Source organism: Mirounga leonina, unplaced genomic scaffold (genome assembly GCF_011800145.1).
Source record: "Mirounga leonina isolate KUSES-001 unplaced genomic scaffold, KU_Mleo_1.0 Mir_127, whole genome shotgun sequence".
Taxonomy (NCBI): Eukaryota; Metazoa; Chordata; class Mammalia; order Carnivora; family Phocidae; genus Mirounga; species Mirounga leonina.
The window spans coordinates 21,764,266-21,788,333 of NW_023270316.1; positions in this window are offsets into that span (position 1 = coordinate 21,764,266).

The window sequence follows — 24,068 nt, forward strand, 5'->3', positions numbered from 1 at the left end:
CATGGTCCCAGGGTTCTGGGATCGAGCCCCACATCGGGCTCCTTGCTCAGCAGGGAGTCTGCTACTCCCTCTCCCGCTCCTCCCTCTTGTGCTCTCTCTCTCTCTCAAATAAATAAATAAAATCTTTAAAAAAAAATAAAAAATAAATAAATAAATAAAAATTAAAAAAAATGAAAATGTTGTTATAGCTACAGTAGCGAGTCATATATAATGCCTAAATGGCAGTTTTAGTTGGTTGCCCTCAAAAATAATATTATATTCCACATAGATAAGTTTATTGGTTTCAGAATGAGATAAATGGGCCTATCTTTGAAACATTTTTAAATACAACTGCATACATAACATTTCGAAACTTTGCAGATTTTTTTTATGAATTTGTTCTATCTGAACTACAGAGAAATATTAAAACATCGTTTTTTAACATAATGTATAACATGGGGATAAATATATGTAATTTTAAAATAAACTCTTAGAGCCATTATAATAGGCCTATATAGAAAAGAAGTTATCCAGAAAACACAGGGATTTGCAGTCGGCCCCAGGTCAACAGGCACAAAACTTGGTTTGTTTTCTCTGAACTCTTATCTCCAAAAGTTACATAATAGCTAAAAAGAAGCTTAGAGGAAGCTTCTGAAAGAAATGATTCTAGGGTCACACAGATCGTCACTACGATATTCCCTAGGAGTTCATAGGTCTGTTATCCTGTAATGTAGACAGTGCTAACAAATTTTGTTCAATAAACAAATCCTGCAATAAAGAGAAATCAATGTATGTTATTATATATTTTAATAATAGTCTTAAAAATATTCATGAGGTAAATATCTAAGTCAAGTGATTAAATATGGAACTGACTACAAAATACATTGAACATTGATCCTGTTCACTATTTAAAAATCCAGCTTAATCTGGAAAAGGAATGCAAGAACTCTATACTTTAAAGTATTTATAGTAATTCCTATGTGTGGTTCTCACTGTGTATTGCTCTCATTTTAAGTAGTAATGGTTACCATATTATGTAGTTTTATATTAAGGACTGGTAATGGGAAGACCTAGGCATGCCCACTTTTCCTTTGTGGGAGAGTTTAGGAGGCTGAGTAAAGGATCAAAAGTGCTGTAAAACAGAGTTAGATGAGTCTGGAAAAGCAAGATAATCTGTTGTGTTTATCATCAATACCCTTCCAAATTAGATGGGTACAAGTCTGAGTTTGGCACTGGCTTGAAGAATTTTAATGAATTACAATTTCAAATTATTTTTTAACAATACAGCCTTTATTAAGGAAAACAGTTTTAGTGTTTCCGAAAAGAGGAAGAAGACAAATCTTTTTACCAATGACTAGATACGAGAGGAAAAACAAAACTGTGTATGAGGGAGACTAAGAATCAAATTGGGATATAAAGGGAAGGGAGGTCAGCTAATGGCCCTGATTAAACTTCACTTGGATGAAGAGAGGGTGGGACAGAGTTTTTCCAACTATGTGATGTTTAATCTAACATTTGAAAACATGTTAAGTTTGAACTTGCCAAAGTAGGTTGTTTAAGATGAAGGTTGCTTTGTAAAACCATTTGCTCTGAGCCTTGTTGAGTAAAAGACTTTTCTCCCATTTTCTTTGAATCTCCCATGCATGGTCCTACATTCCATGCATTTTCCCATTTTGGATATCACCTCCTAGAATAGTCATGCCATTCCAAGCTATCAGGCAGCTTTGCTCCACAAGGATATTCGGGAATCATATTATTTTCGTCCTGAGGACTGTCGTCCAATAGTTTGTATCACTGATTACATGGTCAAAATGGTTGCTTCCACATCTTCATTCCAGCACATGAGAAGCAGGAAATGGTTAAAGGTGTAAAGTTGGAGCTGTAGATGTGCCATAAAGTATGGAACATACCCACTCACACTCTTGGCCCAAACTTAAGTGCCATGTGCACACTTAGCCAGAAAGTAAACTGAGGAAATGCAGGTTTTAGCTGGTCGGCCAAATGTCTAGATAAAAGTCCATTTCTATGAAAGAAGGGGAGAATAAATTTAGGACAGACAATTGGTTCTCTTCCATTACCTTCTCCTCAAGTTGGCTCATGAGCCTTCTGTAAGTGGCGTTTTTTTAAAGTAGGCTCCGCACCCAGCATGGAACCCAACACGGGGTCTGAACTCAAAACCCTGAGATCAAGACCTGAGCTGAGACCAAGAGTCAGATGCTCAACCATCTGAGTTACCCGCACACTTCACTGTGGTGTTCTTTCTTTACATGTTTCCTGACCTTACTCTCACACCTGACTACTTTCGCTATCCTGTTACTCTGTTCCATACTCATCTTTGCTTTTTCCCGTATTTTCTGATCTCACTCCCCAGTTTTGCTCTCAGCTCTTTTAGCTCAAAATCAGTTTTATATCCTGTGCAGAAATGTGATAAATGTGAAGATCCCATTTAAGGTCCAAATAAATGATTGTAGGAATTCAGGAAGGAAGATTGTTTACAGTTAAGTACATTGAACATGTTATCATGTACATAGTGCATTTGATTTGGGTCTTGAGGATTAAATAATGTTTAGGAGTTCTACAGTTGAAAAGAAAGGATGGTTTTGGTTGTAACGGACAATGTATTAAAAGATGACATTGTTAAAAGTTCAGGGCTTCTACAGTAAAGTTGAAGTAATGCAATTTGGTTGAACTTTTGTGCATTCAATAAATTTTTATTTGTGTTAAATATATTCTTGCTTTGGTTGCTTGAATTCATTTTTGATCAAAAAACCCCAAACTGTCCATGTGAATCTAATATACTACTGGAGGGAGAGAGATATTTAATTTAAAAATGTATAAACTAGGTAAATTATATAGTAGATTAGGAGGCATGGCAGACCACGCCTGCCTATCTATCTATCTATCTATCTATCTATCATCTATCATCTATCAATCTATCTATAGATATAGTTGTATATATTTGTGACACATTAATTAGATTTTCATTTAGGCAGTGGGAATGATCATCCATAAAAGTGATGTTATCTTTGCTCTGTTAGGATTTATAGTGAAGCAAGGACTATATACATATTACATGTATATATGTATATACATAATATATTTTAGTTATTATTATTTTACTGAGTAGTTACTATTGCCAAGCACAGATCCAAATACTTCTCGTTGAATTCATTCATTTATTTACTAATGTAATTTATTGACAAAGGTACTGTTATTATTAGCCCTATTTTTCTGATGAAAAAATCAAAGCATTGGTTTGGAAATTTCAGATTCCTTGTGTTGGTACTTTTGTTTTCATGTTTCTTATTTATATATTATTTATTTTTATTGAAGTATATTTGACATAATATTATATTAGTTTCAGGTGCACAATATAATTATTTAATATTTGTGTATATAGCAAAAGTCTAGTTAACATCCATCACCACACAGTTACATTTTTTTTTTCTTTTGATGAGGACTTTTAAGATATACTCTCTTAGCAACTATCAAATTTGCACTACAGTATAATTAGCTATAGCCATGCTGCACATTACATCCCAATGACTTAATTATCTGATAACTAGAAGTTTGTACCTTTTGACCCCCTTCACCTATTTCTGCCATCCCTCAGTCTCTACCTCTGGCAACCACCAATCTGTTCTCTGTATCTTTGAGCTTGGTTTGATTTTTGTTGTTTTTAAATTCCGCGTATAAGTTAGATCATCAGGTATTTGTGTTTGTCTAACTAATTTCACTTAGCATACTGCCCTCAAGGTCATAGGTATTAAGCAAGTAACTGAAGTGAAAATTTCTTCTTTCTTGTGTAAATCACAGAATGCTATGAGAGTGGCTGCCCAAACAATTTTGGTGTAAAGGAAGACATTACAATCTCAAAGAATAATTAGTTGAGAGTCCTGAAAGTAAGAATGAGAAATGATTTTCAAGAACTGAAAGGAATCCATAGTGTGTAAAGTAGGGAGAAGGAAGAGAGAGGCACACTCCAATTGCAGAGGCAGAAAAGTCAAGAAATCTGCAGTTCTTTAAATTCATGCTAGGGGCGCCTGGGTGGCTCAGTCAGTTAAACGTCTGCCTTCGGCTCAGGTAATGATCCCAGGGTCCTGGGATCGAGCTCCACATCGGGCTCCCTGCTCAGAGGGAAGCCTGCTTCTCCCTCTCCCACTCCCCCTGCTTGTGTTCCCTCTCTCGCTGTCTCTCTTTCTGTCAAATAAATAAATAAAATATTTAAAAAAATAAAAAATAAATTCATGCTAAACAGTAGAACCAATAAAAATCATTGACAAAGTGGATGGAGAATAGGAAAGAGATAAACCAAGTATGTTTACCAAATATTTCCCCTTGAAATTGAAAGACATTGGCATGGGGAAGACTACAGGTGGCAAAATTTTGAGGGGAGGCTCAGAGCTTGTTTCTTGACACATTGTTTGAAGGGTTTATCAATCAGCCAAGTGGGAGGACTCAATAATGTATTTAGGTTTAAAAGTCTACAGTTAAAGTGTGAGGACCATATTGGAGCTTTACATTTGGAAATTTCAATGCTTAATTTTAAACTTATGAGATGGGATGTGATTACCAAAGGAAGGAGTGAATATAGAAGGGCTAAATATAGAGTTATGTTGAGAAAAATGTGACAGCGAACTTGGCCGATGTCAGTTCCCATCAGAGAACTAACCATTCCAGACCATTTGTGAAGCTTTTATACTGGCTTTTTGATTTGGAGTTTGGGGACTTGTGTTTATGTAAAAGGAATTGTACTCTATATATTGAACTGCAGTTTGTTTTGGTCTGTAAAAGCCATGATGAGGAAAACTTTCTTTTTCAGTATATATAATTCTATAGGATTATTTTAACTGCTTTATCATTTTTAGTGATAATAATGTACCATAGTTTATTTAATCAGACTTTTATTTAGGGAATTTTCAATTTTTAATATTTAGCCACACATGGGGTAAAGGCTGCTTGAACACAAAAGAAATTAAATCGATAATGATGGAGGAGTTAATTTAAATATTACAGGTAATGCTGACTACCATCTAATTAATTTGCATATGCTTGGATGTGAATATGAATTTTCATGTGGATGCTTTATCATCTCATTGGGTCTCAATCCTACTTCTAGCCCTACTAGTATCCTACTAATAGCAAGAGAGTCTTGCCATCATGATGAGTAGGATTCTAATGTTCATAGATAAGAGTTTTTAAGTATCACTGGGGATCTAAATTCCAGAGCAAAACTTCATTTGGTGATCAATTGGCTGAAAGCTATTTGTTAAAGGCTAAGGGAAAGTTCTGTTTTTTCAAGACTGACTTGAGAGATGCTATGTAAGACTTTCAATGAAAACTGCCTTGAGATTTTTCACAGATAATGTTCTTATTATTTAATATTCACCTCACGTGCTTCTCTTGAAACCCAAGCCCTGAATAAGATGCCACACCACTCTGTAAGTAATGATGGGGCAAACTTCCCCAGTGCATACTGTATCTCTTACTGCACAAAGACATAATTCTGTGGGATATATTTCCAAAAGTGGAAATGCTAAGTCTAAGTGTTTACAAAATTTTAATTTTTTGCATACTCCGAAACGGTCCTCTGGAGGCTAGAAGAGCTTATATGCTCTCCAGCATCTTATGAGAGTTCCAGCTAGCCCACTCTTGATAACATGGATATATTCAATCTTTTAAATTTTTCCAAATACGGTCAATATAGTTTTAATTGTCATTACTCTGGTCATTTTGAGATTGAATACCTTTTCGTATAGTTACTTCCGTTTATGTATTTTTACATTCTTACCCGTATATTTGTCTCATTTCAATTGTGCTTTATTTTCTTTGAAATGATTTGTAGTTGCCCTTTATATTTAATCCATATGAATTCTTTCTTTTTGTTTTTAAGATTCTATTTATTCATTTGAGACACAAAGATAGAAAGAGAGAGCATGAGCAGGGGGAGAGGCAGAGGGAGAGGGAGAAGCAGGCTACCTGCTGAGCCAGGAGCCTGATGTGGGGCTGGATCCCAGGACCCTGGGATCAGGACCTGAGCCGAAGGCAGACGCTTAAAGACTGAGCCACCCAGGTGCCCCTGAATTCTTTATTTCTTGTACTAAAGTACTTCCACTAAGTCTGCATTTATTCATACTTTGTTTATGGCATTGCTTATCATAAAGAACTCTTATTGGGGCACCTGGGTGGTTCAGTCAGTTAAACATCTGACTAGTGATTTTGGCTCAGGTCATGATCTCCTGGGTCCTAGGATCCAGCCCTGAGTTGGGCTCTGCACTCAGCAGGGAGTCTGACTGAGATTCTCTCTCTGCCCTCCTCTCACTCACGTACTCCCTCTCCCTCTCTCGCTCTAAAATAAATAAATCTAAACAAAACAAACCTCAAAAGAGCTCTTCTTTTGTGAGTGACTGGGTGCTTTGTGAAGTGTGTGTGTGTGTTTACTGCAGTCAAATATCAGTATGTATGTATGTATGTATGTATGTATGTATGTATTTATTTATTTATTTATTTAGATTTATTTATTTACTTGAGAGGGGTGTGGGGCAGAGGGAGAGTATCTTTAAAGTGGACTCCCTGGTGATCACGGAGCCCAGTTTGGGGCTCAGTCTCAGGACCCTGAGATCATGACCTGAGCCGAAACCAAGAGTTGGCACTTAACTGACTGAGCCTCCCGGGCGCCCCTATTTATTTATTATTGATTCTGTATCTTACTTAGTGGTCTGCTAGGTCTGTAAAATGAGTTTGGGGGTTTTCCAAAGTTTTCTGCACACTGTCATAGTTTTAAACATAAAAGAATTATCTATTCTTGAAATTTTGATAGCAATACCATTAACACCATGTGGGAAGGGTGAGTTTAGGTGTTCTTTTTGCAGTGTCTCTTATTGAGCTTCAGCCAGAATACTTTACTGGACCTTTCTTTGAGTTGTGTGTTGTTCTAGACAGTTTGCTCATTTTCAGGGTCCTTTTTTTTTTTTTTTCTTTTTTCTTCACAGCTAGAGAGAAAAATTGAGTTCCTGCCATCTACACTCTGTGGTTGGCAAGGGTTTCCTAGTCCAGAGGGCCTTTTTTTGTTTTTGCTTCTCACCTCAACTACTCAGCTTCCTTCTGAATTAGAATTTAACTATGAGAATTAACACAAACAAAAAAGTTCACGTTTCTTTCTCTTTTCTGCTTCTAGAGAGATGGTTGGGAGATGTACTTAAGGGGACAATATGGTGGTTAAACAGATTTAACCTTGAGGCAAACTGCTGGGTTATGAGTTGTGACTGTGACTCTAATTAGGTTTTCAACCCCGTAGTTACACAATGTCACTGAATGTTGATTTCCTAATATATTAAGGGGATAATACTGTCAACCTCATTAGGTTGGTGTGAGCTTTAAATGAGTAGATATTTGTAATGTTCTTAGAATAGTGCTTTCCCTTACTGTAAGTGCTCAACAAGTATTATCTAATATTACAACTATTTAACAGGAGAGCATAAAATTGAGTGAGGATAAATCATTTCAGCCTTTCAATATATGTGGCACATATAAATCTTAACCCTCAAACATGCTTGTGGAAATGGATAAATATTATTTTCTATAATTTAAATGCATTTTCAGGGGCGCCTGGGTGGCTCAGTTGGTTAAGCGACTGCCTTCGGCTCAGGTCATGATCCTGGAGTCCCGGGATCGAGTCCCGCATCGGGCTCCCTGCTCGGCGGGGAGCCTGCTTCTGCCTCTGACCCTCCCTTCTCTCATGTGCTCTCTCTCTCTCATTCTCTCTGTCTCAAATAAATAAATTAAAAAAAAAAAAAATCTTAAATGCATTTTCATGTTTTTTACTTTTTAACTGAAGTATAACATGTAAATTAAAAAAGCAAAGTATACATGTACAGTTCAAAACACTATAACAAAGAAACCACCTGTGTAACTACAACATATCAGAAAATAGAATATTGCCATCAGCCCAGAAGCTTCTTCATGCCTTTTCCCAATTGCTACCTACTTCCTGCCTCTACCTCACAGACTTATTTGGACTTCTAACCCTGTAGTCTGGTTTTGACTGTTTTTGAATTTTATTTTTTTAACTTTTTAAAATATTTATTTATTTATTTATTTTTGTGAGCGAGAGAACACACACATGAGTGGGGAGAGCAGCAGAGGGAGAAGCAGGCTCCCTGGATGAGCACGGATCCCCATGTGGGACTGGATTCCAGAACCCTGAGATCATCACCAGAGCCGAAGGCAGAGGCTTAACTGACTAAGCATGTATTCCTTTGTGTCTGGCTTGTTTCACTCAACACTATGTTTATCCCAGTCTTGGGTAAAGCAAGGTGATAAGTGACCTCAACTCTCCAAAATGTGCCTGAGTTTCTACAGGTGGGATGGAGGTGAGCCAGGGAGAAGTTCGACCTTCAAGGAAGAGGACAAACCAGCCAACCATTTAATGATAGCACGGGCATTGTTTGAACCAGACAATGAAAGAGTCTCTAATGTAAAAATAAATCAATTTCACCAACAATTATTTTTTCCTCTACTACCTCATTTTTTCCCAGCCTGGATTTCTATTTTATTCTCTTATTTTTCCAGACTAAATTATTTCAGTATACTCAGGATTTCTTTTTTTCATTCCCCGGAGCAGTTGCTATGTTCAAGGGATTTAGGTAGTTCTAAACCCATGGGGTTAAGGGATGGAATGAAATAGTACAACCCATTGTCGCCTGCTGCACAAACATTGCTTTTTTATCAACCTTGACTTCTGGACACTGATAGTTTTGCCTTTCGGAAATTCAAAGCCCGAGATTTGTAGACAAGTTTAGTAACTCCTCTGTCATATCCATATCTGAGACAAAAGGAAATTATTTACTATTTCAAAAACATTATTCTATTACATGTATTTTTTAAAGATTTTATTTATTTAATTATTTATTTATTTGTTTGTTTATTTATGAGAGAGAGAGAGCACGAGTGGAAGGGAGGGGTTGAGGCAGAAGGAGAAGCAGACTCCCTGCTGAGCAGGGAGCCCAGCGTGGGGCTCGATCCCAGGACCCTGGGATCTTGACCCGAGCCGAAGGCAGATGCTTGACAAACTGAGCAACCCAGGCGTCCCTCTATTACATGTATTTTAATAACCAGTGAGAGTAGGTAACCATTCCTCATAGCTCCTCTTTTTTCAAAAATAATTTTGACTATTTCCACTGGCTTCTTCCAGATGATCTTTAGCATAATGTTGCAAAGATCCATTGTGACTGCTCTTTTTAGAAAGATGGGTCTTGTAATGACAATGCGCTTTTTCTCTTCTTCTTCTTTTTTTTTTTTTTTTTTTTTTTTTTGTAGGGGGTGGGTGGTTAAGCCACACAATAAGATGATGTGAATTTGGTTAGAGGCAGATTTTAGGATATAGCAAAATGTTTTGTAAAATTTTACCATCTCTTATTCTTACTAATTTTTTGGAAGTGTCTTCTAATTCTGGAGAGTTGGATTGGCTTTCTCTGTATGCTTAGAAGCTGTAAAGGCTTGCTTTCACTGCCCATGGAAGCCTGTGCAGGAGACCAACTATTGGGGAGGTAGATGGGGGTGTGCTTGTGGCCATTTGAGGGAGGTCTGCAGGCAGGGTGTTCCAAGCTGTTCTGGGCAGGCTTCCTGGTGGAGTTCGCACAGGGATTAGTAAGATTTGTGTTCCTTTGATGAATTCTGAGTCTTGGTAACTGGGCTCCCAGACTTTTCCACTCAGCCCATGCCTGTCATATCAGTATTCTGTGTGGGGCACAAAAAATGCGTCTAGAGGGCAGTGTCCAACAAGCCGGGGGAAGTCAGGCTCTCCTTATGATCTCACTTTCCCCCCGGGGAGAAATTCCGGCCTGAGGAAAGTAGGTAAAGATGAGCTGTTCTTTTGATGCTCTTTAACACACCTATTCTCAGACTTTATGCTTCAGTGATGTACCAGAACTTCTTCCCTGAACTCCCAGATGCCCACAAAGGTATTCTTGTCCATGGTGGTTGTCAAAATCAATATTCCATAGGGGCATGATGGTTTAAAAAAAAAAAAAAATGCCATTTGGCCATCTTGCTATTGTCACTCCATGAATCGGATTTTGATGTTTTAAAATTCCTCAGTGGCAACTGCATATAAAATTAGTAGTTCAGATTAGTTTATGACCTGCACAATTGTTCTTTACTATGATTGTAACATTTATCATCCAAAATATCCTATCACATGTCAGTTTTTCTCCTCCACTTTATATCTTAGTGAAGATCTCCTTCCTAAACTCTGCTACAAACAAACTGGGAGTCATTTAGATTCTTTCTCTTTTTCTCAGGATGCATGCCAATATTACCTCCTAAATCGTTCTTAAATGAAGCCTCTATTTTTCTTTCCTACATTTGTTGTCCAAGGTCGGCCCTCAGCATGACTTCCTGGGATTACACATTCAATCTCTTGATTCTATTTCTTTTCTCATGTTCTGACAACTTCAAACTTGTCTTCTGGCCTGGGGCCATGCTGCTTAATAGCTAAGATACGCTTTTTAAAAACTGCTGATGAAGATCCCTCTTCCTTGTGTCACCAAGCTTCAGAAAGGGGTTACAGATGTGGTTAGATACTGATGTAGACCCGTCTCAGGGCCACAACAACGGGACCCTGAATTCTGCAGTGCTCCACTCCAGGAGAAGCTGCAAGCTTACCTTAGTTCATCAGTTAGACTGTTCATTTTCTAATATTACTAGACATGAATAAATGTGGAAAGCACTAAACCAAAATGGTGAAAATCCTTTCAGTCAATGACATTTAAGAATTTCCATGCACAGCTATACCATATAATGTGCTTATGCAAAATTTTAAAAGCATATTCCTTAGCCCCCAACAGACAATTTTAATGTTACCCCAAGTGGACAGCAGGCTTACCTAATAGTAGTATCTTTGTGCAGCCCTGCATCAGATTTCAACACTGGGACCAGTTTCACTGTGTACCCCCGAACAGTAGTGGCCTCACCTCCCTTTCCTCATCTCTCAGTGTAGCTCCTGTCTTCTTTTGAAGTGTCTATCATGCTATTTCACAAATAATACCTTTACTCTTTATACCATTATCACGGCCATTATCACTCCATTGTCTGTTTCTAGTATTTGACTTTTCCAATGGACTAAAACTCCAGAAAGTTAGATTACTTCTCTCCAGAATTTTACTCCTAGGGATCTACCTAAGAGTAATGAAAACATCCATCCATCCACACAGACTTGCCCTCATATGTTCTTACTGGCATTGCTCATAATAGCCAGACAGTGAAAATAACCTAATTGTCCACCACTGTTGAATGGGTAAACAGAATATCTTATAACCATACAATGGAACAATATTCAACTATAAAATTCAGCTACAAACTATGGATACATGCTACGAATATGGATGAACATCAAAAACATTACGCACAGTAAAAGAAGCCATAGACAAGAAAGCACATATTGTATTATTCCATTTATTTTAAACGTCGGGAAGAGTTAAATATTTAGAGACAGAAAGTAGATTGGTGATTGGCTGGAACAGGGGAGAGAAAAGTCAACAATAAATATGCATAAGGGATTTTTAGAGTGATGAAAATATTCTAAGCCTGATTAATGATGATAGTTGTGTAACTTGGTAATTTACCATAATATCCTTGAATTATACACCTGAAAGAGATAAATTGTATGATATATGAAATATTCCTCAATAAAGTTATTTTTTAAAACTTAGATTACATCTTTATTCATCTATGTAGTTTTACCTACAAACCCAAGATCTGGCCCCCACAATTTTTTGATGCCAAGTATTCAGCTTTCCCCTTGTTTCTACATAGTTATTTGTTTTACTTAGTTATTACATCTTCATTTATAATTGGAATATAGAAGCCTTATCTGCAACTGGTAAAATTTTAGTTGATAACATTATCACCCGTGACTCTAATGTAGTTCCATACAATATTTTGTTTACAGCTCATTGTGCATTTTGCATTTTTCCATAGTACTTTCTGCTGAAAATGAAGTGGGATATTCCTGAAACAAAAGTTCTGTAATGAAATAGAAATCTGCAAAATTGCCTAATATTAGCCTTTCTTGAAAAACTCATAAGAAAGATGTTATATAGTTTTAGGAATGTTGAGTTAAGAACTCTGTTTAAGTTTGTGTTGGTCTGCTAATGGTCTGCTAATGCTATGATAATGCTACATTAAAAAAAAAAAAGCCAAATTGGTAGTGGCTTATAACAATAAACATGTACTTCTCACTCACAGCTCTTAGGGTCAGCTTGATGTGAGTCTAGTCACTTCAAGTATCACTCTTCCTGGGACCTGGGTGAAGAGGCTGAATGTTCCCGGGGCAGGGTCTTTTCAGAATGAATGACAGGAGACAAGAGGTCATGCTAAACCATGCAGACACATAGAAAACCTCTGCTTGGATGTGGCATATGTTGTGCCTACGAATCAGAGGCCAGAACCAATGGTCTGAGGAAATATACTTTATCCACAGTGAAGTCACAGAAAGGGAGGGAATGGAAGGAATGTGACCTGGGAAGCAGAGTTTTCTTAACTTACAAATGGAAGTCACTCCCCTATATTTTTATAATAAGTTTAGAATCCCAGCTTAATGGGCCATAGATTGGGGACAATGACAGTGTGAAATTGTAATTCTTAGCTCCAACTCCATACTAAAAGCACTGGGCGTGTTTTTTAAAAAAAAATATTGATGCTCAGGTTCAATGTAGACCAGTTGAAGCAGAATCTTTGGGGGGTGGCATCAGGCATTTTTACTTCCAAATCGCCTTCATTTGACCCATGCCTGTAATAAGGAAAGGTTGAGAACTACTGATGAAAAGAAATGGAATATGGCAGAATATTTTTCATACTCTTTATCGATACATCTCTAATTAGATTTCAATATTTTTTATCTCTAGCCTTAGGTCCATTTAACTTCAGGCATATATGAATGTTGGTCTTCTAGTTACAGAAGGAGTCGTTATTCTTAAACTTGAGGTGGGCTTTATTCTAGTCTGGTGGCCTTATCAGGATTCTAAATTCTACTTTCCTGAGAGCAAGTCTGTAGAGAACAGCAGATTATGAATCTCTTTGTGTGATTTTTAGTCTCCTATCTTTCTCTGTATATTCTTATATGGGAGAAAGAATATATTTTGAGTCACAGATACATTATGATTAACTATTATGTCTTCCAGGAGGAATAGAAAGCACAATATGGTCTCGGTGGTTCTATATTCGCATAGCTTTTAAAATGCATAGCTAAGTAATTGCAACATTGTTTTAGAAATGCCACAGGATATTAAATCTTTTTGGCCTCAAACATTTCAGTCACCCCATAGGAGACTCTTATTTTTACCATAAACTAAGGATCTGTTATTTGGTTTGAGTTGTATTTATTGCTTTTTCAATTAGTTTTCAAATACTTTGAATATAAAACACTATTTTATAACCTATATTTAATGAATTAGAAACATTCATTTATATTATCACTTTATTCATATTTACGATTTGAAATTCTTGAGTATATGTAACACGGCCATTCAGAGTACGGAATAAGAAAGGAATGAAGAAGTCTAAATCATATCAAAGCATATTAGCAATAAAAAGGCAAGAATCAATACAAAAGAAAACCAGAGTACATAAACCAGGATAAAGTAATCAATAGCTGCAGATTATAGTATATAATTGCAGATGATCGCAGGAAAATCCACTTGAGGTATATAGTGATACTAAAGAGCTATTACAAATATCCACTGCAAATTTGCTTCAAAGGACAAAGGAAACCCCAAACAATAATGGTGGAGTTTAAAAGAAGACTACTGACAAAAGAAAAGAATATTGAAATTATAAAAATTTCTGAAGCAATTTAGGAAATAATTTTTGGAAATACTTTTGCTTTCAGGCCACCAAAAAAAAAAAAAAAAAATTGATCCTAAACCACATCACAGGGCTAAATTAGATATTACTCATTAGGTATTACTTTTGTAAGGAATTAATGTGGGTTGTCCCAGTTATTTATTTCTGCATTAAAAATAATCACAGAATTAGTGGATTAAAACAACAGCAATTGTCTTTTCTTTTGTGGGCCTGGAGGCTGATTGGTCTCAGGGTCTTGCTTGTGGGGCCAGTCAGATGGTGATTAGGGTCTGGAATGATCTCAAAGGCTTCTTCTCTCATGTGCCTCCCTCTGACCTGGGCTTCCTCACATCATGGTGGCTGAGTTACAAGAATAAGTATCCCAGGAGAACCAGGCAGAAAACAGATTCCCTGTAATGACCTAGCTTTTAAAGCCATATCATGTCACTTCCACTGCAGTGCAGAGATTCAAAACGCGGATGTGTAGAGCCATATCTCAAATGGGAGGAGTGTCAAGGTCACATTGTAGAAACAGGTAGGATGGAAGATTTGTAAATACAATATGCCGCAGGGATCTTAAATTTCCTTTAAATTTCACTTCTGTTGTGGGCAATAAAATTTTACCCAGCCTTACATAATGCAACATCACAATTTACCCCAAACAACAATTTTAATATGGAGGCTAAAGTTTTGGATATTTATAGGATATGAATTAGTGCAGCTATCCCAAGAATTTACCTCGCTGTTGAAGGTATAAGATAGGTAGTCACCTGTGTTTCAGGCCTGAACACGTATTACTCTCTTTCTCATCATTGCAATTCAGCCTTGGTCTTAATTCCTCTGGAATTCCAAGACAATCTGTTTATTTGGTTCTTTAGTTTTGCATAGGTAGCTTCTCATACTTTAGTAATCTGCTCATATATCAGGGCTTGCAAGGCCAGCATCTGGCCACCTCTTCCCCCTTTTTATCATCTTACCCTATTTCCTTGATTTTATCTACATCCCACCCTCACTTGCGCATTATGGGAAAATCTCAATGAAAATAGCCTATCATGCTCATGCTAGGCCTGCCACAGAGAAAGCGTCAGGAAAAAGTCCATGAATCAATGGATGGCTAAATTGATTTTGTATGACTGCTGTAGGCAGCTTATTGTTGGGGGGCATCTCTGCCTTTCTTAAATGGTCATAAATCGAACAACCTGCAGCTTTTGGGTATGCGTTCCTACCCTGTTATTCTGAAGCTGTGCAGAAAACAATTAATTCTTCCACATGTTAGATTATACTTCAAAAGTTTGAATACAGCATCCCGTCTCATTTATATCCTCACGTCACTTTAAAGGTTGTGTATACTTTTAAATACTTCTGATATGGCAGGTTTCTAATCCTCTTGTCATCTTTGACAAATTTCTCTGGAGGTTTTCAGTTTTCACATGACCCTTTGAAAGTGTATGCTCCCAGTAGAACATAATACTTTAGGTAATGTCTCACCAGCTGAGGTTATAATAGGACAGCACCTCTTTTGTTAGAGGTTCTATATTTTTATTGTTGCAGAATAAAATGTTTTGCTTCTTCTGAGGAAACATGTTTCACAAAATAATCAAATGCATATTTCCATTTTTAATTGTATAATTTTTGCCAAAGCGAAAATCAGAGAACTTTAATTTGTCAAGTGTCAAGTATCAAAAATTTTAGGGCCTTTTAAAGCTGACATTTAGGAACTAAGAAAACAAAAGTTATTCTAAATAGGTTATGCTTCTAAAATAAATCCAGAGGACTGACACAAAATGAGATCATGCTGTTTTCACATCCGAGATCAAAAGAAGCTTCCAAATAATTCATAAGACTTTTGCTTTAATGCCATATGGCTGGCATCTCTGAAATAACCAGCCTGAACTTCCTATTTAAAAACAGTAAAGACCTTCAAAAACATAAGAACACAACAAAACTTAAAATTGATTAACAACTAATTGTTAGAGTTACTTAAATTTGTAATTATTTAGCTTATGCGGTTGGGTTAAGGCTCTCTTTTCTCATAGCCCTGTTCATATTTTGACTCTAAATTCTGTAATCTGTAGAACTTTGGTAGGAGCATTAGCATAATACTCAAACTTACTTAGATTCAAATCAGAGGTTCATCCCTTATTACCTTATTGATTTTGAGACAAGTTACTTGGCATCTTCATGCCTCAGTTTCCTTATCTGTAAAAGAAATGCAGTAATAGAATCAAATCAGAAATGCATATAAAGTACTTAAAATACACAACACATAGGACTCACTAAGCATCAAGCAAGTGCTCAACAAATGTGGTCTACTACTAGTCATGTTCTTCTTATAAAAGTTTGCTTAAAACTACTGAGACATGTAATTCTTCCTTCAATGTTTTCTCTATTGGCTACGAAATCTACATTTTTAGCACCAGAATATTGAAGTTCTCTTGCTCCAGTGCTAAGAATTTGCCTTTGGAGGGAGGCATCTGGGGTTACCATCTCCACCAGCATCACCACGACTACTGTGCCTCTCAAACTCCTGAATTCTCAGTAGACCCTTAAATTACTTAAGTTCCTGTCTACAGACTGGCAGCTTGAGTATCATCTGGAGATAGTTAGAATTCAGAACTTCAGCTCTATCCTGGATCTACTAATTCAGAACCTGCATTTTAATGAGATGCCAAGTTTATTCATATACTTACCAATATATAAGAACTGTTACACATTTATTTGAAGACTATAACTCCCAGCAAAAGACTGGTCAAAGGAATAGGTGAGAATGTGAAATAGGATCTTTAGAATCTACTAGTAAATCCAGGAGTGCTGGTTTGGAGTCAAAAGCAAATGATACACTCTGGAATTTAAAGTTTTTTTTTTTTTTTTCTATCTATTTTATCTGTACACAGTTGGATATACACAGGGGAATGCAGAAGAGATTAATGGTCCAGTGTTTGGGACTGGAAACAGAATATATCAGTTGATCTCCAGCTCCAGATATAGGAAGAAGATTTGAACTGAAACCAATTAGATGGGAAATAGAAAGAAAGGACATTGAAGTACTGTTTGTATTTAAAAAAAAAAAAATGCTTGGATACATTTCTCACAACAAATGAAACATTTTTTTTTTTTCAAATGAAACATTTTTAAAGAAATGACTGAAGAGAGTCTGAAACACAGGAGATAACAAATACATATATGTTAAAGTCAACCAAAAGAGAACAGAAAATGACAAAGAACAAGATGATCTTCCAGGCTTAAGGAAGCTTTATTTGGTGGCAACAACACACAATTACAACCGGATGCCATGAGTGCGTTTGTTTGCACAGGGCATATGAGAACTCTTATGGGCGTCCCAACCAACATGTGTGAATGGGTGACAAGGAGGTTTGTAAAAGACAGCAGTTCACCTGAATTTAAAAGGCACAATTGCTGTTTCTGGGGATGGAATGGAAAGTAATGACATTCCAGAAAAATCAATGTAGCCTTTCCCGAGTCCCGTATGACCCACAAGCAGCAGGAAATGTCTTTGGAGAAGTAGAATCTACAGCATGGAGGTTCCTGCATGATACCCCGAAGAGCTTGTGTATAATGGTGTGGGAGTAGAGGTAGTTTTAAATGAGGTTTTGCAAGGGCAAAATGCTAATGAGTTTTTTATTTTATATAATGATGATAATAGGAATACCTAACTCTGTACTGCCAGTGTATTAGGTGTGAGATATGTTTGTTTGTGTGTATTTTGTATTGTCTTGTTTTATCTTAATAAAACAAAACCCTATGTATTAAGGGCTGCGATTATCCTCATTTCAGAGGTGAGAAAATATAACCTTAGGCAAGTTAATTAATTTTCTCCAAATTATGCTCAATGAAGCCTTGCACACAATAGTACATATATAAAAGGACCTTACCATAGTCTTGGGCAGAACTATAGACTGGATCATTTTTCATCCTTCTCATGATTGAAAACACATGATCAATGAAAATGAGTTTTTTAATATTTTTCACCTCTAACTTCACCATGGCCTACCTTCACTTCTCAGGAAAAGGAAAAAGCAGACATTTCTATGTGATAAAAATGAGTGATCTCAAGAGATGTAGGCAGTAGCATAAAAAGAGAGATTGGGACTTTATCAGTGTATGGTCACCACAAGCCAACTGCAATACAGAATCCAGGCCTGGCCAAACGGAGTATTTGTCTTCAGGATATGATATAATAGCACTGAAGATCTTCGACAATCTTAAACCAACTATTTCTGGGTCACACTTGTCCAGTCTGAATCAATTACCCTCCATTGTCCTCCGTATCTGGGGAGAAGTGCTCAGTTTGGGTTCTCAACTGACCATCCTCTGAGGAATTTTACCCACTTTTCTGTTACTCTTGATCTATTTTCCTTATGCCATTTCTTTCTTTCTCAGTTTACTGTCTTACTTGAAGAGCACATCTTCCAAAAACTTAATGATAACTGCTCCTTGAGGGAAAATTTTACTGAGATCTTGAATTTCTGAAAATATTCTTATTCTACCCTCATACATCATTTTTTATTACTATTATACTTTATTACTATTTTCTGGGTATAAAATTTTTTTGATTGGCCATCATCTTCCATTAGACTATTTTAGATATTGCTCCATTGACTTCTAGCTTCCAGAGTCACTATTGAGAAATCTTAAGTCATTCTGAATTTTCTGTGTGACTTTTAGTGTTTCTTTCTAGAAGCATCTTTTATCTTCTCACTGTGCATAACCCATTGATACTCCACAGTTCTCTGCTTTTTGCAGTGAAATTGGTGTTGCTTTACCTTCATCAATTTTGGTTATCACTTAGTAATAGCTTTCAATCTGATAATGTGAATTTTTTGGTTTGGGGAAATTTTTTTATGAATTTCTCTATTCTATTTTCTATGTAATCTCTCTTTGGAAGTGCTAACTCCTGAATGCAGGATTTTCTGGTTCAATCCTCTACTATAATTTTTATTCTCATATTCTTCATCTTTTTTGTTCAATTTTCTTTAATATTTCAACTTTATTATTAACTATTTTTTTCATTTCTAGTACCATGTTTTAAATCCCAAAAGTTTTTTTTTTTTTAATTCTTTCTGTTTCCTTTTTTTTTTTTTTTTAAGAGAGAGTGCACGTGAGAGATAGCAGAGGAGGGGCAAAAGTAGAGGGAGAGAGAGAATCCCAAGCAGGCTCCACCTGCCCAGCGCATAGCCCAACGTGGTACTAGATCTCACTACCCTTAGATCATGACCTGTGCCAAAATCAAGAGTGGGATGTAAAATGACTGGGCTACCCAGGTGTCCCTTTCTTAATTCCTGAAATATTCCAAATATTATATCTGGGTTGCACTATCTTTTCTTACTTTTCTGAAGATATATACAACATATTTTAAATTACTGCATAATTTCTGTTCCACCAATTGGCTTCTTTTCTGTTGATTTTCTCTTTTCCTGTGTAGTTAGAGGCTTTCCTCACATATCCAATAATTCTTGATTTTAGCTTATATTTAAGGATAAAAAATATTTTTGAAAACCTGACATCAAATTGTGAACACAGAATGAAGCAGGATAACCTTGGAATTTACTGTGGGCTGATCTGAGCAGAGTTTTTAATGAGTAATTTCTCGTTCTAGCATATTTGAGTCTTTCTTCTTGATGGATCAATTTTTGCATTGAAGAGGGTTCCAAAATCTTGCTCAGGGACTGAAGTATCACTTCCAGCATTCTGAAAGAACAGAGAGGTGGAAGGAATATGAGGTTTCAGCATTCAGCACTCACATTTTTTCAGCCTCAGAATAATCTGTTTTACTCTTTTGAGGAGAATGGAGTGGGGGTAGTGAAGGTTGACTTCTAAATGCTTCTCACATTTTTTTCCCCACCCATTTCTTATTTTAGTGACATCCCTTAGCCATCAGGTGAGGCTGGATGTGTTGTGTCCATTACTAGAATGAGGCCTCTCAGCATCAAATCTATTACTGTGAATAGTAAAAGAGAACAGTTTCTCTGAGGGTTGACATTTAATAGAAAAATTACGTTTGTTTAACAGAAATACATTTATAACTGTGCATATATATTTAATTTATAACAATTTCACATCTATACTACATAATTTTCTCTTTTTTACTTTAAAGCAATCTTATAAATGTGAACATATTTTATAGAAAATGAATAGACAAAAGGCAGTGTATTTGTAAACTTATGGAAACAAGTACTAGCAATTTAGAGACATGCTGATTTTTATGAATTAATTAGAACTATCAAAGACAGATAGAATTACATGAATAATATTGACTAAAGGGTGAAAATGATACATTGGTTAATATCAAAGTCTTCCCTGTCATTAATATGGGGAATTGTGAAAGTGAATTGTGTAAATTTTTGTTTGAAGTGCAGATATACAAGTAGTCTATTTTACAACTGTGCAAATTATAGAATATTTGCATGTTATGGAGTTTTTATTTTATAAAACAAACTATAAATAAAACTGTATATAAGGGAGTATTGGGAGTATTTAAAGAAATGCAGAAAATACTGTTTTATACTAAATTTTAAGTGACACAGATTGCTGATTAAACAGAAGGCTCTTAAAGTTATCATTAGAGATGGCAGACAATGTTCTCCTCTAAGCAATCGTTGTAACATTGTGCAAAGGGGCAGATGAATAGGGAGTGAAATTAAATGAGATTGCACATCTCTCTGTGTGTTTCAGAGAGATAGGCATTTTAAACTGGATCATGAAATGGATTGGGAGCTAAAAAGAAATCTGAGATAAATGAGAAGGCAAGCATGAGATTGAGCATAATACGGATTCGTACAAAAAGCTCCCGCACAATTTAGAAAATGGGAAGTTGAGATCTGTCCGTGTTGCTTCAGAGCAAACAAAATGTGAATTTAAAAAGAGTCAAAGTCGAGGAAAGAGCATATTTTTCAGAGTACTGGGAACAAATGGCCAAGGGCATGTTTAGAGATGTGAAATGAGTGGAGGTAAGCTGAATTTTCTAAGTGAAAATGATCAGGAAGAGTTGATGGTGATCAAAGGGATGTAAAGAAGGTTAGAAACCTGAGCTTGGAAATGTTCCAGAGCAAGAAGAAATTGTGATTTTGAAGTATATACATAATAACAATTATTATTACAATTATTTAATATCTAAATCATTTTAATGAGCTTTTGGGTCATCTGAAAATTTGCAAGGAATATGGAATCAATCAGATATGCTTTCTCACAATCAATTTGTACCTTTCAGAAAAATAAACTAGACACATCATGACTGACAACTGGAGCCACAATGAAAAGCAGTAACAGCAAAGCCATAAAACTTCCCTACTCTCTATAGAAGGAGTCAGAGATTTTATATATATATATAATTGCCAGAAACTCCAATTCAATTGTAGTGAATAGAAAGTGGAGATTTATTAGTTCGTAATAAGTGGTTTTGAAAAGAGGTGGAATTAGACTAGGGCAAGTTTCCATCCACACATTAAGAACATATTAGGGATCTGCCCCCCACGTCCCTCCCTCAGGCCCTCAGCTTGCTCCTGTCTTTGTGTTGTTTTCATTTTCTGAGAGGTTCTCTCCATATGGTGGGGACATACACCTACTTTCAGAATTAAGCCTTATCTTCATGGTTGATGAACGAAAGGATGCTGAAAATAAAAACAATAAAGTGACAAATACCACCATATGAATGGTTAATTAAGGAGGAGAAATTCCCTGTTCTATTTTCTTCAGCTAACCCAGTTCTGTTACTTTCACCACCGGAGTGGTGGTAGCAGTTGGTGGGATCAACCACTCTCCACAAATGGGACGAACTGCTATCCACTAGCAGGTCAAAGACTACCTGCAGCCAATATTTAGGGAACACCAACTCTGAGCCAGATACCCTGCCATAAGTACATCAGTGCAAAAGAAAACAAGGATTTCTGTTCTCATGGAGCAAAGGAAATCAGAAAATAAATAATACACACACAAATGAGTACATTATGTAATATTTTAGGAGGTGATAGATACTTTGTAAAAATGATAGAAGCTAGAGTAGAAGAAAAGGGCTTGATACTGCTGGGATCTGGGATACAGCAGAGTTGTTACATTTTACATTCACTGAGAAATTGATGCCAGAGCAAGACTGGCGTGGAGTGTGGGAGTTAGCCGTGAAGATATCCGGGAGAGAAGCTCTCCTTCCAGACCTAAGACAGGAACCTCTCTAACATGTTAGAGAAATAGCATGAAGGCTATTGTGGTTAGGATTGGAGAGTCAGAGGGGTGCCTGGGTGGCTCAGTTGGTTAGGCGTCTGCTGTTAGCTCAGATTATGATCCCAGAGTTCTGGGCTCAAACCCCACATCTTGCTCCCTGCTCAGCGGGGAGTCTGCTTCTCCCTCTGCCCCTTCCCTTGTTCATTCCCTCTCTCTCAGTCTCTCTTTCTCATCTCTCAGTCTCTCTCTCAAATAAATAAATAAAATCTTTAAAAAACTGGAGAGTGAGAACATGAGGTCAGAAATTATACATCATTTTTGACCTTGACTTTTAATCTGAGTGAAATGGAGAGCTTTTGGAAGATTTTGAGCAGAGGAGCGACATAATTTTTTTTTTTTTTTAAGATTTTATTCATTTATTTGACAGAGAGAGAGAGAACAAGTAGGCAGAGAGACAGGCAGAGGGAGAGGGAGAAGCAGGCTTCCCGCTGAGCAGGGAGCCCGATGCGGGGCTTGATCCCAGGACCCCGGGATCATGACCTGAGCCGAAGGCAGCGGCTTAACCGACTGAGCCACCCAGGCGCTCCTCCAAATTATATTTTAAAAAGATCACTCTGACTACTCTGTGGAGACTAAATTGCATATGGGCAGAATGGCACAGAGATCAGTTAGTAGGGCACTAAGTAATCCAGGAGAGAACTGATGATGTCTTGGACCAAGTTACCTCATGAAACTTCTGGTCCTTGAAGAGACACAGAGCAGGCAGAGAACACATGTCTACTAAAATAATTTGGATTGCAATTTGTGTTTGATTTGGCTAAAGCTTAATGGAGAGAGAAAAAAAGTGCAGCATTACAAGACTTTATTATAATATGTGTAGTTATCAATACCCTAGATACTGATAGCTTTACTAATAGCATTCTGTACAATTATACAGGCCTCTCCTCTGTCATTTATTTACTCGATTATATCCTTCCATTATTCTGTGAAATAAGGAATCCAGGTATTATCAATGCCTTTTTAAAAGTAGATAAATTAATGATAGAGAAATAATTGTCTTTCTCAGCTTAAGAGATCTTCGAAAATTCCAAGTGTCAAGCAACATTGAAAATGCACCTGTTTTATCCTGTAAAATAACAGTGTTTTCCTGTTTAGCATGTTATTTTTAGTGAAGTTGTGTGGTTGTGTCCGTTTTCCTCCCACCCACTCCTTTTGACACCCACAGATTCTACTCTCAGTGTTTTGATTGCTCTTTGAAGAACCAGCCCCTTGGTCACTGTTTATCCATCCCTTCTTTCCTCCTTTACCCCTCACAGAGTTTAGAACATGTGATGGGGAACTTTTGTTCTCTTTGTGTGCTCAAATTCTCTCACCCTTTGCCTTTTGTCTTGGTTCTAACCATCTAACATTGGGTATGATAGGATGCTGAGTTCTATATTTTCCATTGAAAAAAAAATGGACATGGCCTACAGTATCTCAGGAGGAGTGAAAACTTTAAGAAACCAAGAGAACTGAAGCCAAGAGCAGACCCAGATGTGACTGTTAAAGAGTCACTTCTGGATACTTAATGGAACGAGAAAACATGGAATTCCCACCATTAAGTATGTTGGGATTTGAGTCAGTCTCATTTGAATGTGAGAGGACAGGCTACTCGTCCAGATCACAGAACTGATTCTCTGTGGGTGTAGCCACTGGGTGCCGCTGGGTCGTTCCACGCCAAACTGGCCACGGGAGCCGCCATGTATCCAGGCACAATCTATCCTGTATCATGAGGGAACAGCACCCATTTCATCACCTTATTACCATGAGGTAAGAGGAGCACCGGTCCTGAAAGCCTGCACTCCAAGAGAATTTCAGAGTTTTGTCATCAAAAGCAACTAGGGAGATTGAAAAAACAAAAGAAAAGCAAGCAGGCAAACAAAAACAAGCTAGTTAAATCAGTAACTCTGAAGAAGGAGACAAGCTTATATAATTTTTTCAAGGCTTTCTAGGTGATATCAACTTAGTTAAAGTTGAGAACCAGTGTTTTGGATGACATAATGGACTTTATTCCAATAACACTTCGTGTGTAC